We start from the raw sequence: 23647 nt of genomic DNA, 5'->3' as shown, positions 1-23647 counted from the left end.
GTATCAGTACAAGATACAAGTGGCTCACTGATCATTTGCCAAGTGCTCCAAATGTTCTCAATGAAAAACAACACAACATTTAAGCAATGTGCAATTGCCACCCAGCACTCCAGTTCAGTGGGTGGCAGAAACATTCACTTCTTCAGCTGTTTCTACACACCAATATAAAAGGTGCAATTCTGCTACCTATGGGACTGGAGTGAGTAAATATTGACAGTATTTTCATTGGGTTAACTATAGAGTGCTGCAGAGATGACGAATTTTTGTAGGCCAGTCTGGAAGTTAGGATCACACTGGTCCCCTCGACAAAACCTCAATAGGAATTGTCCACTGGCTTTTGAATTATCGCAAAAAAAAATATATATAACTCTAAAATGTTAATCAAGCAGACCAAACTGTGACACCTGTGATATAAGCCCTGTGATAAATAAAGATTTCTGATACTTACACATTTGTCCATCAAGATAATTTTCACAAATTAACACACAAAAAAAAAAACTTAGGCTATATGCGAACTACACTACATTTACTCGACTTCAACGTCACCACCACCAAGCTTCCAACTCTTTCATTTTTTTTTAATTCCCCTGAAAGGGGACGAGGCTGTGAAAGTGGACTAGTAAGTAGATGAGTTTACCTGTTCTGTTCTAAAAGTCCCATTTAGCAACCGCTTTTTTCAAGACACGTAAAAGCTTTAAAAAATGACTAGTTGGGTTGTGGCAAGCAGGACGGGGGCCGAGAACCATGGGAACGGAACGAGGCCGGTTGCGCGAGTGCTAGTGAGCGTCATCTGCTCATCACACCGGTCTCAAGTCTCACAGAGGAGCTCCGGAAGGTTAAAAGGAGGAGTGACGACAGTGCAAAACGAGAGACCAGGCCTGGATTTTATGTTATGTTTTATTATGTTTATATCCAGTAGTTGTCGGTGAGGGTCTGCCGCTTTACTTTCGTTTTGTTGGTTGTTTATTTTTGGATTAAAGTTTATGTTGAATGTTTGCCGGTTCTCGCCTCCTTCTTCCCAGAACTATAAACTTTGTTACATTGGTCCCAAAACCCAGAAGGAGAAGTGAGCCGTCACCATGCAGTCTCCGTCAGGATCGCCATTTGCTGACGTCAAAAAAATCACTCGCAAGCCTGCATCAAGAACACCCATCAACCGATACTGAATATGAGGGAAGATCAGGAGCAACACTTCAATGCCCTCTTCCAGGCGCAGGAGGAGGACCACGAGCTGTTCCTGAACTGGATGAACTGGGATGTTCGGGCCGCGGAACCATATGCCTCTGACCAAGAGGGGTCCACAAGATGACCTGAAGGCCTTCGTGGACCTATTTGAGAAGACAACCAAGGCATGTGAGTGGCCCACTGGCCAGTGCGTCTCATCCCGTTGCTGTCCGGCGAGGCGCAAATGACTGCCCAACAGCTGCCAGGGAACCTCCTGGTTTACGACGACCTCAAGCTGGCCGTCCTGCAGCGGTTTGGCCACAATCCAGAGCAACATCGCCAGAGGTTCCGCCGGTCAGTGGAAGTGATCGAGAGCGGCAGCCCCTCACGGACGAATCCCGCATGTAAACATAATAAAACAAATGCTATCTCACGACCAATTCGTACGAGTGAGTAAAAGGTGGCTAATTCGTACGAATTCGTACAACCTCACTCGTACGAATTCGTACGATTTGTCTAAACCCTAGTGATGAGTGGTTTAGGGGCAGAGTCAGGGGTAGGTTGTTAATACGAATTGGGCAACTCGTAAAATATGTAAAATTTAGCAAAAATCTAAATTGAGGTCGTATGAATTAGTACGAATTAGCCACCTTGTAAAATTCGTACGGGTTGAATAAAAGACAACATAAAGTCCAAGCCTGATCTTCTTTCGTCTTGCACTGTCGTCACTCCTCCTTTAATCCTTCCGGAGCTCCTCTGTGAGACATCAGCACGTCAGCATCCAAAACATACTACGCTAGTACGCTTTTTGGTAATTTATTTGACAGTATGTGCTTCTCCTGTAGTTCAAGTCAGAGATCTAAAGTCCTAAAAAGGAAAAAAACTAATATGTAATCTCTGTATCCCATTTGCTGACCAAACAACAGTTAGTATGAAACATTACAACAATAACAACCTAATAACATTGCCTTCTCGGTTGGGCATGGGCACATTCAGAGTATAAATAAACAGTAAACGTCGAAATATGGAATGAATTTACAAAACTCTTGTGACATTCAAAAATAAAAGTAGAGGTTCCCTTTTGTCTTTGCTGTTTATTGAAAAAACACTTGTGAACGTATGCCACACCTGGCACAGCCGTTATTTTCAATAAATAGATTATTGGAGAGAGATATAGAGAAGTTGATTCATCTAAAACCTCCCAGCTGGCCTGTTCACCCCACTACATCTGTCCGCCACTTCAACAGAGAGAGCTTTGGCGGAGAATCCGTCACGCTCTGCCGAGGTCCACCCAGCCTGCTGCTCTCAGATTTTCATATTTGCATATGTTTGTGTGGTTAATTACAGATTAAGGTGTCTAGTTTGGTCTGCTTGATTATCATTTTAGAGTTATATACTGTAAACAATGATTTAGAGGTTGCTGGGTGAGTGAGAGGGATTAAATGATTGAATGATTATATGTTTTATGAGATGGCTAATGACAGGTTTTACTTTTACGTGGAAAAGAAAAATCAGCAAAATCACAGCTGGAAGAAATTTGCAGAAAAAGAATATGTCTGAAATCTGTTAATTTGAACCAGTGTTATTTTAGTGATTAGCTCTTATTTTATATATTTTTAGTTTTCACATTCATTTTAGTATAATTTTTAGTAATTTTTATTTGTGCTTTTGTCTTTTATTTTATTTTAAATATTAATATAATATATTGCTATTTAGGTTTCATTTATTTTTATTTCAGTTTTTGTTTCTATTTATTTCCAGTTAATAATTTTATGCTTCAACTTATTTCAGTTTATTGCCAAGGCAAAATTTCTCATTTTCGTTTAAGGTTTTTCAACTAATATTTTTATTTTATTTTATTTCAGCTTGATTTCAATTTCATTTCAAAATAAATGTTTTTAATAGTTAACATTAATAAACCTGATTTGACCTTACCAATAGACTGTAAAATAATTTTCTTAAATACTTTTGTCTTGATTTTTATTACTTTAATGCAATTATTGTTAATACATAAATAAATAACCCTCATTAAAACAAGACAGATTTCCAGGGAAAATTGTGTAGAACACTGTAAGAAATGGTTTCAAAGAAAATCTCTTGAAATAAATTTGTCTTACCCCGGTTCATATACCTCTGAATAAAACTCTGAAAAAAAGTAATTGTGAGATAAAGTTTAAAATTAGAAATAGTTACATCGAGAGATATAAAAAGTTGAAATTGTGAGATGTATAGCCACAACTGTGAGACATAAGGTTGCATTAAAGATTAATTATTTTTATTTACAGTACACTATACTAATACAAAAAGCACCTTTCATAAAAATCCTTACACAATTTTGTTTGATTTGAGCTTTAAAAATAAATAAATAAAAATAAAGAAACAACAGATATATGCCAAGACATCTTACAAGATCATATTCTCTTGTTCTGTCTGTTCTCAGCACTGTGGTTTAGGTATGTCTCATTTAACCTGCTGAGCTCAGCGGGGTTCAGTCTTTGACCTATGACTCAGTGGGAGCTGGAGACTTCGGGCGGCTGTTGCTCTGACCTGAGTATTTGACTTAGTTTTCATTGACTGGCAGAGTCAGTTATCTCAAAGTAATGCCTCAGTTTCCCTCACCCCTCTAATAGTGCCGCAATGTCATCTAATTGGGAGAACTGAAGCGTGCACAGAGGAAGAAAGAGCTCCGTGGAATATGCAGAATCCGCAAGCCGAGACTACAGCAGGCAATCTGCACTGAGTTATTATTACACTATAGTCAGTGATTACCCCACCACTGGAAGATATAAGAACACACTGAGCTAAAAGCCCTGAGACTAATTAATTCTCCAGGACGTTTAATTGAAGTTACAGCTTTGGAGTCAAATGGCGTTTTGCTGGTAAAACTCCGTTCTGTGAAATTGCTTTTACTATGAGACACTATGAAAACCAAGGCTGTCAAAATCCTTGAGGACAAAGCTCAACAACAGGGGGCATGCAGCTATATTGACCCACCCCACTTATATTAGACGTCAGCAGGGGGTGAGCTGGGAAGCTCTGAGGTCTGTCGATATGTCTGATACACTCAGCAGTAGCAGAACTGGTAGCCATGATGGATTGCAGTCCTGTCAGCGAAGTGTTATCCATCCTATCCATTAATCTAAGCATGAGGAAAGTTATGGAGTCTGACAAGACAGAAGTGTGTACAACTTCATACATCTTTATCACGTCTGTCTCATAAAGCCAGACTTTTGACTATTAGCATAAAGTCTGGTCTTTATTCTGGCCCATTTAAACAGGAACAGTCTATCTGGGGTGCGTTTCCCAAAAGCATCGTTAGCCAACTATGTTCGCAAGTTCCGTCGTTATCAGCATAGAGTCGGTGTTTCCCGAAACCATCGTTCTAACGAACAATCGCAAACAGCATCGCAAAGTTGTGTAGTTGGAACGACAGCTTTCGACCTGTGGTTAGAAGCAGAGTTTCTAGGTTGCATGACATGTGGACTTAATAAATCCTTATTTTGAGCAAAATAAGCAAGCTGACATTCAGAACAATCTGTGTCTTTTATTTAGAATACATACAAATGTCATTTACGTCTTTTGGTTTGTCAAGAGAGTTAAAGCACCGTTTTTGAAGAGTGCGCATGTGCAAACGTGCTCTACTATGTAAGAACGTGCAAATGATTGAATCTGGAAATAAAGCAAAATAACTGAGAAAAATGAGAAATAGTCCTCAGATACCATGTCTGTAATTTATAGCAAAACATCTAGCGTTAATTCGATCTCAAACAGATTCATTCAAATAAGGTATTACTCCACCACGTGCGTGACGTCATAAACCAATGTGGTTGAACGACCACTTTGCGACAATATGGTTTCAGGAAACAGTCGTGACTAGCTAGTAGATTTCTTCAACGATCTCCTATTTTCTTCTCCTATTTTTTTACTAACACTGACCTAAAAGTACACTCACCATTAACGAACACTCACCTAAAAGTTAGTCTTTTAAAATTAAATGTAATAATACTGCCAAATAGCCTGGCTAACGTCAGACCTCTTCTCATTGAGACGTGGTCTGGGAACCACATGTTCATTTTCTCGTATTTGAGGTGTGGTTTACGAATGCCCAGAGCCGTTTATTGGGCGTTACGAATGTCTATCAAATGCGCCTGTACGTAGCTCATAGCCAATCGTTTCAATTATACCAGATGACATATGTAGAGCGGCAGAAATTCGACGAGGAAGAAGACGAAATAAACTTGCGTTCTAAACTACTTAGAACGCTATCTAAGGCTGCATCGAAAGGTAACTTCGCGTCTGATGCCATGTTGGATCCATAGATATAAACAAATGCTTCGGTGTGTCGCATAGACGTCGTCATCGTCTTGCTGCTCCCTCCCCATTCTGTGATTGTTTCCCTTTTCCCTTTTTTGTACTGTACATCAATGTTGTGATACCTAAACTTTAATTTTTAATTGATTTGTACAAAATAGTACAGAGTTTTAATATTGGCAATTTAGTGGTTATTGACCATAATAAGAAAAACATTTTCTGCTTATTGTATTGGCCAAAATTTTAATATCAGTGCATCCCTATATTTAAGGAAAATAGCTAAATGTGCGTAGTCTTTGTGATCATAATTTCTGTCCATCATCATGTATTATGCACTGATTATTCACAGTCACAGACAAACCCCAGAACACAAACCACAATAAAGTGTTTTGCTGTAATTGTTCGAATACAATATGCGGTCAGTGGGACTGAGATGGAAACTATTTACCACCTAGACGTCACAGACTATTCCACAATATTGATCCCCATCTATGAAGACTTGTTCAGTATAGAAAACAATCACTTTGTCAGGGGAAATAGACTACTAGGCCACACAGCCACATGTGAAGTTTCTACCAGCAGGCCCTCCAGATGAAAAAGACAAAGTTTAAAAAGAAAAGCTTTTTTAGCAAGCTAATTATTTCAGAGATCGACAGGTTTGGAATGGGGAAAATGTTGTGTCATGGCCTGACTCTTTAGCCGGCTCATTAATTAAGCTCTGTTAGCATCTTGTCAGCGCTCAGCCGCTGTGACTTGCTTCAACATCGCCCACCCCTGAACGACTGTATGATCATTAATCCACGCTTTTTATTCTTTCATCCTGAATTCCATGGCCCACGACACCTGACATATATTGAAAATGAAGAGTTTATTCATAAATAGCAGAGAACTTCATTTATGCTAAAGCGCTAAATTAGCTGCACAGTGTGCATAGCTTGGCATTTCAATATAGGGCATGGTGGCACATTTCTGACACCGAGCAACGGAACGAGTGGGAGTAATTAGCAATTAAGATTTACAGAGAAGACAGTTTAGCTTACTAAACAAAAAAGAAAACTAAATTTAACAGGCAACAAAGAATAATGCATTTTATGCAGGGTAAACATTGTTAGCATTTTTCTTCTGTGTAGCATTCACAGTTTATTCTAAAGTGATGGAAAAAGCTTTAGCTTCACTTTATGTTCCCTAATCACTGTTTAACTGGAACATTGGAATCATTGGTGCATAGACAAACAGTGAATACATCAACGATGAACATCTTTTGAACCAAGCAAGACTAAGCATGATGGGAGCTGTCAGTGACTCAGCGAAGCCTTTCATTTTAACAGCGCAGTCACAGTAACATCAATGCATATGCACGAGCAGCACCTAATTTCGACCTTCCAGAACTCGCTCGTAGGCGTAGCCATTGGCAACTTGGAGGCCATGTAAGGTGACATGTAAGACAAGTGTTTCCTTGACACCCTTTGTATGAAATCTAAGGGCGGAGCAGCCGTCCTCACAGCAATGTTAGTCTGTTGCATCAGTCATTTTTCCCTTGCACTTGAGCCCACATCACTCAAAATCTTCTCTGATCCATCAACGGAGAAAAAGATGAGAGAGCATGCCTGAGAGTTACAGAACTCAAGAGTATGTGAGAGATATACAGTACGAGAGAATGCAGAGTACCAGAGGGGATTGTAATAATGCGTCATATAATGAACATCCTCTCGCCAACCGTAAGAAGGAAGGAGAGGAGAATGAGGGGTGGAATAAAATGGGAAAAGAGGACAGAAGTGCAGCAACTGGTTAAACCATATAATGTAGTAACAAAGAAAACTGTGTTTTTGTAAAAAATTATAGTATTGATGACTGCAATGGGGAAAAAGTTCCTCATAGCCCTGTTCCTTACTAGCAGAGACCATATTTACTTCATACAACAGCAGAGTTGCTATTGGTCATACTTGTAGTTTGTACTGTCTACTGTATAAAGTACGCCATATTACATTCAATACATTCAACTTGACCTCCCGACCCTGTGAAGAATTAGTAATAAGTAATATCAACTGCAATTTCTCATAAGTAAAAAACAGTAAAATCACCTGTAACTGTAATATCAACTGCAATTTGTAACAAACAAAACAGTGGATTAAAAATACAAAGTATACCAAAACCTGTCGTATCCACTGCAAACCAATACTATGTACAATGTACTTATTGAGTATTTAAACTATAAATGTTGTCTAAAGTAGTGGATGACGTATAGTCCACTACATGCAAAATAAGTGTGCAACTTTGGATTAATTTTGTCAAATTAAAACAATGTGTTTTCGTGAGGTTTCAAACACTTAAAGCATTAGTTCACTCAAAAATATGAATTGTGTCAGTTTACTTACCATCATGTCATTCCAAAGCAAAGATACTTTGACTATTTTATATATATATATATATATATATATATAAATAGTCAAAGTATCTTTTATATATATATATATATATATATATATTCATATGGATGTCACCAAAACTGTTTGGTTACCATCACTCTTAAAAAGATCTATTTTTGTGTACTTTTGTGTTGTGGTCAACTTTTTTTTTTTTTTTTTTGCTTTTTAAATCAATGAGATTTAATGAATTCTCCAGTCGCTCAGTGTAAATGAGTTTAAACAATGCGCTATAGGATTGCATAAGTGCACTAGATATTCTCCACTATGGTTTTGGACACTATGGGCCCTATTTTAACGATCTGAAACGCAAGTATTAAACGCGAAACGCAAGTAACTTTGTGGGCGGATCTCCCCGACGCAAATCTAAAATGGGTTGTTCTGAAGTAGCTACATTACTCATAGGTGTGGTTTGGGCGTAACGTGAAATAAACCAATCAGAGCATCATCTCACATTCCCTTTAAGAGCAGGCACGCTTGTTCCATGGCGGATTGCTATCATAACGGCGGATTTGCCAGGCGCACGCCAGGAGCGGTTCATAGCCGAGGAGACTGACGTTCTTGTCAGGGCCGTAAAAGACAGATAAGTGACAATTTATGGAGATGGGAGAAACCCACCCAAATAAGCTTCGGTTAAACAGGCGTATAATAATTTGGGTAAATGTGTAGGCTAGATTTATGCCGAGGGAAAAGTCTGCTGTGCGTCAGTTGCAAAATAGGAATGAAACATGCGTCGGTGTACAAAGTCAATTGCGCTGGGTGCAAGATAGGGCCCTATGAAATAGCTGAAATAGTGTGGTGTACATGGATCAGAGAGGTGGAGCGATGATAATAGTACTAAAGATTGTCAGATCACAGTAGTCTGCTGCCTACCTCAATACTCAAATCCGGCAAGATGGGTATTTGAGCCATGCAAACTGCATTCAAGTGCTAAAACAACACAGGCAGCATGCTCAAATAAACACCGCTGTCAGTGGTGTGGTTCAATCCCAGTGAATTTCCCCGTGTGTGTGTTACTAATGACGACCAGCTTTTCACTGTTCAGTCACAAACTGCTGCAAAACATACAGTATAGATCCACGTCAAAACATGTGAACTGTGTGATGGGACATCAGTAATAATGGTTCACCTGTGTTAGTGACACTGTGTACAAAAACAAAGTGAAAAACATTAAGAAATGAGACTGCGTGACACTGCGTGAAACAATGTCTGTGTGTGTGGGCAGCAGATTAAAGGTGACGTGCTGAGAAAGTGGGCTCATGGCTGTCCATCAGTATGTGTGTGTGCGGATAAGCAATCGACTGCAGGTTGAACAGAACAAGCCATGTCCAAATGTGTCAGTATGATGGGAATACAAGTCACTGTACATGCATGTGTGTGTCACCAAATGACTGAACAGTTAAATACATGTGCATGAAGCAGGGGCGAGTATAAGTTAAAGTACACTTATTATGTCAAAGGTTTACTCAATTTAAAGTCATAATAATTGAAAAACACTTATGTCATGACAATTCTCACAGTGTTTGGCATGCATGGGTATGACAATGTTGATATATTTGACCTTGGCGGAATAGATCTGCTATGCTGCTGCTGCAGAGCAAGTAGAACTTGCTACTGCAAATACATACACATACATGCTGCTGTGAGTAAGTAAGACGTGCTGCTGCTGTACAGTATAGCGTGCATGAATTAAACATAGCCGATCTATACAGGTGGAGCTGGGGAAGATGGAGGGTTTCTGAAAGTGTGCTGCACTGCTAAGGCAAATGCTACCCAAGCAATTGGAGGTTGAGCAGCGAGCTCATTGGCTACTGATACAGCTGGAACCAATCATATGTGCCCTATAGAGAATGATATGACTGCATGCATGCAGTTTTGAGTTAAGGACCTATTAGCATGCGCCATCTAGAGTTTTAAGACAGAACGTTAAAATAAATCCACATTCATAGGCGCCAAATTGTGTTTCTGACGATGGGTGCTTACACTCCCCCCAGCGTAATATTTTTTTTTATTGGAAACCTGCATGTGCAAACATTAACAGCCAAATATAAACATATCTTTATTCACCACTGTTTCCCATGAGCAAATGATAACTGGGCTAAACAAGAAACATAAAAATATTCTTGTTGTCACGAGTTGCTTTCTTGCTGATACGATGATACTACTACTTAAAGTACTACTGCATTAAATTGATCAAAAGTGACATTAAATACATTTATAATGTTACAAAAGATTTATATTATAAAAATGCTGTTCTTTTAAACTTTATATTAAAAGAATACTGTCAAAAAATGTATCACGTTTCCACAAAAAAATATTACCGTAAGCAGCCCGACTGTTTTCAACATTGATAATAATAAGAAATGTTTCTTGAGCAGAAAATCAGCATATTAGAATGATTTCTAAAGGATCATGTGATACTGAAGATGGTGATTAATTACAATTTACAATATGTTAAAACAGAAAACAGTTATTTCACAATATTACTGTTTTCACTTTTTTTGTAATTAATGGAGCCTTGGTGAGCATAAGAGACTTCATCAAATAAATAAATAAATAAATAATAATAAAAAAAATCTTACCAACCCCAAACGTTTGAACAGTGGAGTATCTAAAGAGGGGGATATTAAAGGCTAAATTAAATAGGTAGAAATAATTAAAAAAACATGTTTTTTTTTTCACCCTCGGTAATGTAATTAAGTCCAAGTAATAGATTTCAAGAGTACAAAGTCCCCAAACTAATACTTAAGTATAGTAATGAAGAACATTTACTCAAGTTCTTTATTGCCCTGCTCTGCAGATTTGTTTGCTGGAGAGTTTCTGCACAACAGGAAGTTGCGATGTTGGCACCTCTTAGCTCCTCTCTGCTCTGTCATGTTCTCATTATCTCCCTCTCAACCACACTTGATTCGTGTCAGCCCTAATTAAAAGTGAGAAGAACAAACTCTTCCTATCACATCCATCTTGTGAACACAGTTTCCATCCAATAACAGCCTGCTTGCCAGTGCCCGCTATTTCCTTGGTCACAAACACATACGCACACATAGATCTGTCAGTGCGGCTTCATCTTGACTTAATGGATTATCTTTAATATGAGCCGTCTCATTTCTAGAGGGCGATGGATGAGACACATGAGAGCTGTGTTTCTTGTTGGACTATGTTTAAGGTAATGACAACCAGAAGATTAAAGGCAACATGCTGAGTGTTATCCTGTTCCTGTCCGTCAGTGAAATCTCAACCTTAGTTTATGAATATGTATATACAAGATAAATATGCAAATAGGAGACATTCAGCATCTTACCAGCTGCATAAATCCACCAAACGTTCACTGACATCATGCCTTTGGCTTCCAGAAATATGGCAAGCAAATGATTAAATATCTCCCATCACTCCAAACACTGAAATCCCATAATACCAAGAGGCTCTGTGCAAAATATTTTCGAATATATTCTAAATATATAAGTTCCTAACCTCTCCCAGCATTTGTCAAACCTTGTCTAAAAAATGCTAACACCGCTCACAAATAAGGAGAAGAAAATCAAGACTTTTAGGAAATGAAGAGAAAAAAAAAGAGAAGTTAAAATAAAATAAAATAAAATAAAATAGATGGAAAAGTTCAAATTAAATATAAATACGTTTAGGAAATAAAGAGAAAATCAAATCAAATCAAATAATAAAAAATGTGGTATTGACACACACACACACACACACACACACACACACACACACACACACACACACACATATATATAATTATAATATCAATAACAGGTTTTCTAAAAGATCATATTTTTACAACTCTAAAATCTAAAAAATATGATATACTATATACAGCAATCACTCAAATGCAGTTGCTATGGGAGTGTGTACAGTAGCAGCACAGCCTTGTCAACAGTGTGTATGTACCAGAAATAATAGGAGAGGAGTCAAGAGGGCAAGTTACACTGCAACATGCTTGTCAGGTAAATCTTTCAAAGGCAGAAACAGGCAAGAGCTGTGAGGAAACTGAAAGAGCCCTGGAGGCAAACTAATGACAGATCTGCTCCATCACACAACCACAGGTGAGAAGAATGCAGTATGAAATAATTCTACAGGAAAACAGCAATTTAAAGAAAAGAGAGAGTGTGAATTTACCATATCGTTAAAGAAGAAACTGAGATAAAGAGCTTTAGGGGCAAAAAAGTTACTGAAATGAAACGGAGAACACTAAAGCAATCGAAGAAAAAGATGAAAGTCTGACTGGGTCATGTTTAAAAGCTGCAGAGTGAATTCAGACAATGAGAATGTGATGGCATAGACAGGTCTGAATTGACAGAAAAGAGGTCAAAAGAGGTGGCTATTCTTTGAATGTATGTTCAGTGAATGCTATGTTCGAATATAGAACTACAGGATTTTTACAAAGATGCAACTAAATCTTGCGTCGTCTTCAAGCTTTAAAAAAATTGAACAAAGCATACTCTGGGGAAAGAAAATTCAATCGCAAATACTTTTTTCATTTTTTTTTATTTTTATGGAATACTGCAGTTTATTTTAAATGATTTATCTGTGAACATATCTTTTTTTTAATTCATGTGCCCTCATAATCTGTAATCACAATAACTTCCCCTCCCTCTTGCAACGAGATCTCTTCTCTTCTCTTCTCTTCTCTTCTCTTCTCTTCTCTTCTCTTCTCTTCTCTTCTCTTCTCTTCTCTTCTCTTCTCTTCTCTTCTCTTCTCTTCTCTTCTCTTCTCTTCTCTTCTCTTCTCTGATTTCGTGTTTACTGGCTTGAGGGCGGGGCAACCTGTCACTCATATGAGATCACAGCAATAGCAAACAATCCAACGATCTAATCAGTTCCCTTAGACCCACCCTACACTTTTTCCTGTTCTAGAAGCCATTTCACTCGAATATACGTCACAATAGGGAATAAAAGACTATCGCAACTTCTGTTTCATGCTGACTTTGAACACTGGCTGGCAAATTTAGCTTAAATAAATAAATAAAACAAAATTATAAATTATAACTAATGCAGCTGTTTTGTGCGAGGTGGGTGCATATCCAATTGCAGCGACATACCGCAGTTAGAATTTATTTACGATAATTTCACAGATAAATGAGCCAGATCAGATTAGACATCCAAAGTCTAATAGATGCACTTTAGTACAACATCAAGGTGCATATTAATGAAGGGGGTTTTACGCAACAATAAACATAAGCAATGAGGAAACAATTCACCTTCAATTAATTTTATAATCATAATGATTGTGCTGACTGAGGTGGTGATAAAGAGCTCCACTTTTGCTTACGTTGAACAAAACACATTAGCTGGCAGTTCTGCTTTCCAGAATCACGGTGCTATACTTAGGCTGAGCTCCAAGGAGCAATGAGATGAGATGACGATAAGACCGCATTGCTGTCAAAATCCGAAGCAATTTTTTTTTTTATCTACGAGCACTTTTGTTAAGCATTTTCACTGTGAAAATGGACCACTAGGGCCTTCCTTTCCATTCTTGAAGTACACTCACACACAATTGTACTAATATCTTTTATTGGGGCCTGAACTTCTGCTTCCTCGGGCTATAATAAAGATTTCCACCTGCGCTGAACGTCTTAGTTCTATCCAAACAGATCAGATGCACCAGAGAGATAGAAAAAGAGAGGAAATATACTGGATATTCCTCATTAAAGCTGATGTGTGGATTTTGTTAAATATTAAAACATTTTCCTCACAGAGGCAACGATAAGTACGGCATTTATAAGTAGACTTCTTGAAGAGTGTAAACACTCTGGTGCTTTTTTCTGTTTGTTTGAGCCAAGAAAGTCTATAATACCTAAAAGCTTTCTGTTAGCATTCTCATTCATCTCAAATGCAGTTGCTAAGCTAGCGAACACTGCACACTGCAGCTTTAATGGGTCTGTTAACACATGAATTTAATTCTGTCATTAACTCACCCTCATGTTGTTATAAAACTGAATTACTTTTTCTTCTGTGGAACACTTTCATTGTATGTTTTGTGTCGATACAATGAAAGTCGAACAACATTTGACTCATTGTATGACTCTTTTTAAAATATACAGTAGGCTATAGGAAGATCAAAACATCTTTAACATTAAAGCACACTCACAGCCAGGACCTTCTTAACTCTTTCCCCGCCAGTGTTTGTTTTAAAAGTTGCCAGCCACCGCCATCATTTTGGTGTATGTATTTCTGAACATGCAATATATCAAAAGAACAGAGCCTTTGCTTAAAAAAATTCAATTAATTCTGTTTTATTCAAGCTTAATGCATTTTTTTTATCAACACTTGAATGTGGGTAAGTTTAAAAAACAAAAATCAGAGAAAAACATGGTTTTAAAAAGACTACATCCAGATCAGATTCAGAACGATGACCAACACATAGATTGAGTTCATCAATGCTGGCACAGTCCTATTCCTCTTCCTGGGTCGACATTTCATTTAGTAACATTAGACCGTTTTGATGCATATGCTGTTTAATGTTGATGATCGTGTTATTTTACATTTTTTTACATTAACGCTTGTTTCTGCTTCTTCTTCACATGTCTTTTGATCAGGAGATTCAGTACTCTTTCAGAAGATGTGCAATAGCACCCCCTACCATATAACAGCGAAAACACAGAATGTCGGAAATGTCCGTCAATGGCGGGGAAATAGTTAATTATTCTAACCCAGTAAATCTGAGACTACTGAACATGTCTACACAAATACCCTCAAGGCCCCGATATACAGTAATCACGGTGAAGTTCTTTTTCGTTTTTCCACTAGGAAGTGACCAGTGGTTTACTGTTAGCGAACATCCCGATGGCGTGTCAGTGTCTCTATCAATTAATTACAACTTCATTTTCTATAAAGCAGCTCTCCAGTATGTTCATGCTTTTACTCTTGTCTGATCTCAAAGGACTGAACAGAAGAAATAATCTGGAGAAAAATTCAACGTCAAAGAAGGCGGAGCATCAGAGCCACACCTACCTATTACGTAATCGTCACGGACCAATGATAGTTCAAAGCTGTTTACCAGCCGGAGTGAACTTTATGAGAAAGTTTGCATTGCAAAGCAGTTTCAAACTCCATACGAACTTTGTTTTGGCCTTATTTTTGGTCGAAATGGCATCACACCAGTTTGATTTCGCTTTAAATATGTCAGGGCCTTTAATATTTGACAAAGATGCACCAAGCTTCAGAGAAAAAGGCTTTGTGGAGTCCATTTGAGAAGCCACTCTGGATTTGGAGCAATTTTGAGCTGATATAACCGACTCAACCTAATTTCCCTGATGTGATGAGAAACGTGTGTACATGTGAATGGCACAGAGCAGGTATAGTGGAAAGAGGAACAGGCCTACATATCATCAGCATATCCTTTAGGTCTGAAATCTATATAATTAGACAGACAGGGGAAACTATCCGCTGCGTTTCATCCAACGAGAGCCTCTCAAGAGTATATCAGTCTATGTCAGCACACATTGCCATCCAGCAGCCCTTCTGCAGATGTATGGCTTTTCATAAAGATCAAAAGATGAAGGTGACGGCACTCGCTGCTGAGGAAATAAAAATCATTCTCATCAATCCCATCATCCCCTGCATGCCATCAACCCCAGAAGTAGGTCACAGTTTGTTTCATGTGGCCCTATAATGAGACGCCCTGTAATTATTAATTGTCTTTTCTGAGCTAGATATATGCTTTCGAGAGAAAGCACACTGCTGCCCGCAAGTAATCGTTATAGTAATGGACACGCGAGGCTTTTTCTAGCTCTTTTCTTCTCATTCTTTCTTTCTCTGCCTATTTTGTCATTCGTCATTCCATCGTTCATTGTCAGCCTCTCGGCATCGAGTAGCTGTGCTGTCATTTTCTTCCTCCGTCCTAGACCGCCTCACTTTCCTTTTTTTTTACCCAGAACGGAGAGCAGCTGGAGTCACGGGAGCCCGCCTGTCATTTTAACAGCTGCAAATGCAGTGCAGGTTGAGTACAGCCACTGCTTTAAGTGGGCCACATTACTCACATGCCCTCCTCCCAAATCAAAGTCAGAATAAATGGGGGAAAAGTGAAACAGGTGCATGAGTGTGTGTATCACAGGTGAGCTGCCATACTGGGCGGACAAGGAATACTACAGAGACAGTCGAAAAGAGAAGTTCAAATGGAGTGTGATGGGAGGAAATGGGCAATTAGATGGGGAGTGAGAGTGAAGCCAACAAGAACAAGGAGCCCCAAAGCCCCAAAATCCCAGAGTAGTCATGTGAAAATGCATTACAGATGCTACCTTTCCATGTTTTATTGCACTTTATACATTGGAGTCCTAAAGTCTGAGACCATTTTTGGAAATGCTCCTCTTTCTTTTTTTTATTTTTCTTTTTTTATTATTATAATTTTTTTTATAGGTTTTACATACAAATTAAATTTTTAATGACTGATGAACATGATTTTTAGAATGTCTAAGTATTAGTTATGTTTCTTAATGACTTGATATTTTTTATTTTATTCATACATTTTCTTTAACATTTTCAATTCTATAAAATCCTACAATTTTCCACTTACTTTTAATTCCATATTTTTATGTGGTCTCAGGCTTGTAGACCCCGCTATAAACTACGGTTTCAAAAATGTGGGGGTCCGTATGATTTTTATTATTAAAAAAGAAAAATAATACTTTTATTCAGCAAGGATGCATTAAATCGATCAAAAGTGACCGTAAAGACATTTATAATGTTACAAAAGATTTGTATTTCAAATTAATGCTGTTCTTTTGAACTTTCCTTTCATCAAAAAAGAACCATATAATATATAATATATATATATATATATATATATATATATACACATATTAGATGGTTCCTTTTTTTCCCATCACCGTGTCCCTTTAGTGACTCCGTAGGTCTCAGAATTTGAAGAGTGCCATCTGAAATTTTCTTCTAGAATGATCATTTCTATCAAGCTCGTATATTTAAGTTTAATAATTTCACTTAAATGGCAATGCAAATTACTTATTAATTGTCATTTAAGTGAAATTACTTAACTTAAATATACAAGCTTTATAAAAATCATTCTAGAAGAAAATTTCAGATGGCACTTAGAGGCTTTTGCATCTGAACTCAAATGTTGGGGAGTAAATAAAGCGATGCTACATTTTTTTGTAGAGTGTCAATAATAGCTCAGTAGCACAGTAGCTTTTACAGTAACAAGCAACTATATCTAATGATTCGTGGTGTAGCAAAACCAAGCCATACATTGCTGTTTTTAATGCCACACTGATTTCACATGAAACTTCACAGCCAGAGCCAAACCAGCTGAGGTAAACAAACACACGCTATTTCTCTCGCTCTCTCGAACCATCTAACATTTATAAATCCACTTGACATTAAAGAGAAAGCATCTTTAAAACCCCACTTCCTCTATACCTCTCTTCACAGAGATAGCTCTCAATGCGTTCACCTCGCCAACACAGCGGCCGTGTGAAACAATACACAAATTGCATGAATTAATGCAACATCCCTGCTCAACAATATCAAGCGATAATGAAAGGCCGTTTTTTTTTCTTACCGAATAGTGTGTGTTGATAGATGAGGCAGAGGCAGAATGGGGACACTCTGCTTAAAGTGATGGCTGATGGGACAGGCAGGCACAGCTGTGTGATCAACGTTGCCTGCTGTCATGCCCACATGAGCATGCAACGCGCGGAGACACAACACCTTTCTCTTTAACACACCTGCAGTCAGACACAGCCCAACTCTTCACCTTTAGGCAGATGGGAAACAAGGTTTCAGCCTCACACAATGAAAGCAAAAATGAGAGATGTAGAAGTCTGCTAAATTTAATAAGATGTGCTCATGTGACTAGCAGGGATGTAGAAATGTTATTATAGAGCTTGTTGGATTCTGCCATAATGAGATAACTGAGAATTATATTGATTTCCACGAAGAAGCATGCAGCCATATAAAGAAGGGAAAAAACAGTTTCACACTATATTAACACTCTCTAGCTCTAAAGTTTTTTTGTATATTGTCATGGATGGATGGATGGATGGATGGATGAACACCGACAGAGAGACAGTTAAAACATTAGACAGAACAATAGAATGTTCGAGAGAATGACAGACAGACCGACATACAGATAGATAGATAGATAGATAGATAGATAGATAGATAGATAGATAGATAGATAGATAGATAGATAGATAGATAGATAGATAGATAGATAGATAGATAGATAGATAGATAGATAGATAGATAGATAGATAGACAGTCTGAACAGACAGAGAGAAATCTTCCATACAGGTCTTGAATAATGACAGCTATGGATGACAGGCAGTAACCTGCTGTATGTGAGTTGGATGACGATGAATATTGTGAGAAAGCACTCCACTTTTATGGCAATGTTTGTTAGCGCTCTCTGTCGTGCTGTAATTTGCTTACAAACAGCCTGATTATCTGCCACTACTTTGAAAGGAGATCAGACATTGGAGTCTCATTATAGAGTGACTCAGTGAAAATGCCTCAGTTCCCCAGACACAGACACCCATGGGACGTCAGCCTTCAGAAACAGAGGACAAACTCTTCTTGATAGTTTTTTCTATTTTTATTTTATTTATTTATTTTTGAATAGATTTACTTTCTTCCTGAGCAAATAGAGAGCAGGTCCCTTTGTAACACAATAGTAATGATCTTGCTAATAAAAAGAGCTGAGATTAGAAATAAATGTCATTAACAGGTTTAGTTTGTCACATTATGAGTGCACTGCAAACCAGACAAAAAAAAACAAAAAAAAAACACTTCAGCTACCAGCTGGAATTTACACTTGGCCTGTCTTAAATCTAAAGCTGACATTTTAAACCTCTGAGCTCTGAAAAAATAACATGAATACCAAATCTTTAATTAAAAAGTCTCATTTTTAATATACTATATTCCCCCTTTTGTCTCTGTGTTCTGCATACTAATGCCAATCACTCTATATCAGCAGTTTTCCATTACTGCTACTCAAGATGTGAGTTACACTATTGTAACAGAAATCATAATCATCAGTTATACTTCCCCTGATAGTGTGATCATGATTATTAATTTCAGTCAATTGAATTTAGATTACTGTGATAAACTAGCTGTGGCTCCAGCATTCTGATGACCTTACATTTGACATGAGGTTTGGAAAATGGATGGACACATTTAAATTAGTTTATTTACATAAAACACATGTTTGCTGTCTACACTTGCAATGACAGAAATCATAATAATCAATTACTTCTCTTGATAGTGTAATTACAATTATTCATTTAATTGAATTTAGATTAAACATGGAGCAAGTTTAAAAATACATTAACAAAAAAGTACCCTGGTTTTCTTTAAAGGGACTATGTGTAGCTTTTTAGGTATTTTATTATCTAAAATCAATATTTTTATTAATAAATATGCCCTCAATGGTGTACAAATACCTATGCCAATGATCAGACTAATCCTCGTAAACGAAGAATTTATTATCTTTATATACATGGGACGGGTAGGTCCACGGAGGCTTCCATGTAGTTCCGCCATCTTGAAAAACTATAATAGCAGAGAGGGACAAAAAGTACTAGGCCAACGCGTTTCCACAATGCGTTTTCGTTCAGAACCAGCGTCACGTGACTGAAGCCAGCAGAAGTGGAGGAGCAGAGCAGTGAGAGGCGCTTGTCACTGCCGCGGCAAGTTTAAAAGGCTGCACTGCACGGTTATTTATACACCGTTCATTCATACATATGCTGAGTCACAGGATGAGTCCTCGTCGTCGAAAAAGTCCAAAATAGACCGTAAAAGGAAACGTGACCGGAGATTACAAAAACAAGGGTTAATGTCGGGATAGCTAATGCAGGAGAAAGCTTTCAAAAGAGACCCTGAAGTTGCCTGCTTTCTTCTCGACAGGTAAGTCAATGTGACGGTCTTAATTACAAGCTTTTTTTTTCATTGCTTGGTTGTGTATTTTATTATATAGACAGTAGAACATTTATAGTTAAAAGTTAAACAGGCTCTTTGATGAATAGCAGGTATTGAGTAAAGTAACGTTAGAGAAGGCTCTGATGATGATGATATCTAACAATGCACGTACTTCAAAAAATATAACGAGTAAAGAAGGCATTACTACTAATTACCATAGTTAATGTTTTTCACAGTCAGTAATTTATACTGTAGCATTCTTTTTTTTCGTTGTTTCAAGTTTCAGTTTGTTTTAAATAACAAACCTGTTCACCCGAAGAAAAACTCGAAGAGCTATTATAAGACATCCTGTCATAGCTTTTTGGTACATAACGGCTACCGTAGATGCAACGCGCATTTGAAAAAGTGAGGCGCTGGAGAGCATTATTCGTTTGAATGCAAAATACAATTTCACCACTAGATGGGAGAAATTCCTACACACAGTCCCTTTAAAGCATCATATACTGTGTAAATACAAAAGTGTAAGAATACAAGTGCCAAAGAAACGGCAAGTTGAAACTACACTAAATTTTTAAGTAGAAAGACTGAATAAAAGATAGTATTTTCTTGTGAAACTTACATAAATAATCTTTGTTTTACTTACAACTTCGAAAAATTCCCTTTTACAGTGTAACTGCCAACTGATATCATCACAATAGTTTTTTTTAGGTAACAGTTTTTTGAAGACTGGTGTAGCATCTGGTGTAGACACGCACAAATTATTCATTATATTTAATGAATAATCCAGCAAACTCACTCTCCCAACAAGGGTCTATGAAACTTCCCCTAAAACTAACATCACAAATGAAGCTAACACACTGGCAGAACCCGGTGTTCTGTTACAGGACACATTACGACTGATAAGACTTTTATGGCCCCAAAAGGAATTTGCAGTGAGTTGTGAATCTCACTTAATTCTAGCTGAGAAGGAGAAATAAACCCTTTTAATCCTATATATTCTATATATAACCACTTGAGAAATGTATAAACATGTATCTAATTTTCCCATCTCATGATTTTCCTTTTATGTGGTTTGGCCTATGTACTCTTTTAAACTCTTTTGGGTTAATGTTTCAGACTTGCATACTATGGTTAACCAAAATCATATGTGTGGCAAGTTTAGTCTCATAAGTCTCATTAGTATTATAAGAATCTTGAAGATTCTTTAGTTAAACATCCAATCAAATTACATGTTCAAAGGCCTGCTTGAACAAAGGGTTGTTAAGAAATTCCCTCCAAAGGGAACAACTTCTTATTGGCTCACAGCCATCCAGAGAGTCAGGTTTATGTTTGTTTTTGATCTGTTTCCCTGTTTTGTTCATGTCTGAGTTTCACATGTTCCTTTGTTCAGTTTCCCGCCTTTGTTCAGTTTCCATGCTTACCGTCATTATTAGTTCATTGATTTCAGCTGTGTTTCATTTTGTTATTTAAGCCTCACCCTTGCCTTCACTTTTTATCCAGTCTCTGTTATATTGAGATGTGTTTGCACTGCCTGTTTGCTTGCTTTTTTCTGTGTAACAAACTAAACTTATAAGTGTTTTGTGAGAACCTGAGTCTTCTGTCTTCAGCTTCCCTGCATGCATCTTTACAGAAGACTGGACCAAAGCCGAAAGATGGATCTCAAGGTACTGCCATTTTCAGTGGTCACAATATCCCCAGATCCAACAACAGCACCAGTCAAAATGGACGAAGCGGGTGAGATAAATGCTCCATTTATGAAAATGGGCGTAAGATTGAATCCTACCTAGAGGAGTTCCTAGAGTATAGCCATCTAACCGTGTTAAAGGATCAGCAGCTGATGGACTTATATTGGAGTGGGTTAGACCCACACTTCACCAGGAAATCCCAACATGACCCTTGAATAGGGTGACCATATTCCAGGACATGTCCGGCCGGGGTTTCGAGATCGGGATACGGGTTTTGCTTTATCGTCGCCATTCATTTTGTTTACATGCACACCTTTTGATTCAGTAGGACTGAATTAATTCCGATTGGTGAATCTGAATGTAGTGTTTACATGAACGCTAAACAAGTGATCGGTTGATGTGCGTTTTAGCATTGCTAAGAAAATTCCTGTGTTTTCGTCTCGATCGGGATCCGTGTGAAGCAGAATGCATGACCTGCAAAGCTGGCACGTACGTGTCAGTGTCAAATAATGTAATAATGTAAACATAATGAATGGTGACTGTAGAAAGCAAAAGCCGAATCCCGGGCATTTTGGGCGATCTCGAAATCCTGGCCAAACATGTCCTGGTTAAACAGGACGTATGGTCACCCTACCCTTGAATGGTATCTGGACTCTGTGTTGAGATGGTGTGGCTCACCGTACACGGTCAGCACCATTCAGTCACCCTGGTTCACAGCAATCCATGATCCTCTACCAGAGCCTCGTCCCAACATGGCCGCCATTCCAGAGCCTCGTCCCAACATGGCCGCCCTTCCAGAGTCTCTCGTCCCGTCGAGGCCGCTGCCCTTCCAGAGTCTCTCATCCCGTCGAGGCCACCACCCTTCCAGAGTCTTGTCCCGTTGAGGCCGCCGCCCTTCCAGAGTCTCGTCCCGTCGAGGCCGCTGCCACGCCTAAGCCCATTCTCCTGAGAGAAACTCCAGAGACTGTTCGTTTCCTTAAGTTAGCTCTGGTGAATAAATCACTGACTATTGTAGCCACGGCCATGTTGTGTGTGTGTGTGTGTGTGTGTGTGTGTGTGGGCTTCATACACATCGGCCTCAGCAAAAATGGCCGTCGCCATACCCGAGCCAGGGTCTTCGGTCAAGATGACCACCACCGTGCCTGAGAATTCGCCGCTGGTCCCTGAGCCCGCTTCAGCCCACAAGCCAGCTCCAGAATCCAAAACTCTACCCAAGAATTTTTTTTGGCGCTATCTGTCCACGGAGACGCTCAGGGCGCCTGAAGGGCCATCTCCGCCATGGATGCCTGAAGGGCCGGCTCCGCCCTGGTCCCCTGAGCTGCCGGCTCCGCCCTGGTCCCCTGAGCTGCCAGCTCCGCCCTGGTGGCTGCCTATTTGCCCTAAACCGGCCATTGTCAGCCTCCAGGGTGCCCACCCCTTGGGTTTTCTTTTGCTCCCCTCCCTCCTTCCTTCCTCAGTTGGACTGTCTGTGTACGGCGCGAGGATGCGCCTTTTGAGGAGGGGGGCATACTGTCAGGGTTATCTTTGTTTTGTATCTGTTTCCCTGTTATGTTCATGTCTGAGTTGCACATGTTCCTTTGTTCAGTTTCCCCCTTTGTTCAGTTTCCATGGTTACCGTCATTATTAGTTCATTGGTTTCAGCTGTGTGTCATTTATTAGCTCGTTTCAGTTTATTTAAACCTCACCCTTGCCTTCACTCTTTGTCCAGTTTCTGTTATGTTGAGATGTGTTTGCACTGGCTGTTTGCTTGATTTTTTTTTTTTTTTTTTTTTTAAGAACTAAACTTATTAGTGTTTTGTGAGAACCTGAGTCTTCTGTCTTCAGCTTCCCTGCATGCATCGTTACACAGAGGGTGTGACATCTTCACGCTTTAAAAATCATTAATCACACCTTAGTCCTTCCTGAGAAGTCCTGATGTGAAGATGATGCTGAACTAGAAGTCTTCTAAGGACCCCCAAGCTTGTGCCAGGCTGCGGCCTTGTCTTTCCATTCACCAAAGATCCTCTGACCCCCACTGGTTCTCTCTCATCAAGACCACATCAGCAAAGATCAACTGGAGCCTCAACAAATTGCATCAGGACAGTTTAATTCAAATGGGCGAGACATGCAAATATCAAACTTAGTCTCATTATTTGATACATTAAGTATCCTTACCCCTTTTAAAGAAGGGCGGGT

The 23647-nt window shown here is 38.7% G+C and overlaps 1 protein-coding gene across 1 annotated transcript in view; it reads right to left on the bottom strand.

Moving 5' to 3' along the window:
* Positions 1-23647, bottom strand: part of dlgap3 (discs, large homolog-associated protein 3) — a 172380-nt gene that overhangs the window by 83054 nt on the left and 65679 nt on the right. The gene's annotated exons all lie outside the window — the stretch shown is intronic.

Source organism: Abramis brama (assembly GCF_963993115.1).
Source record: "Abramis brama genome assembly, chromosome: 12".
NCBI lineage: Eukaryota > Metazoa > Chordata > Actinopteri > Cypriniformes > Leuciscidae > Abramis > Abramis brama.
This window is presented reverse-complemented; position numbering and strand designations above follow the sequence as displayed.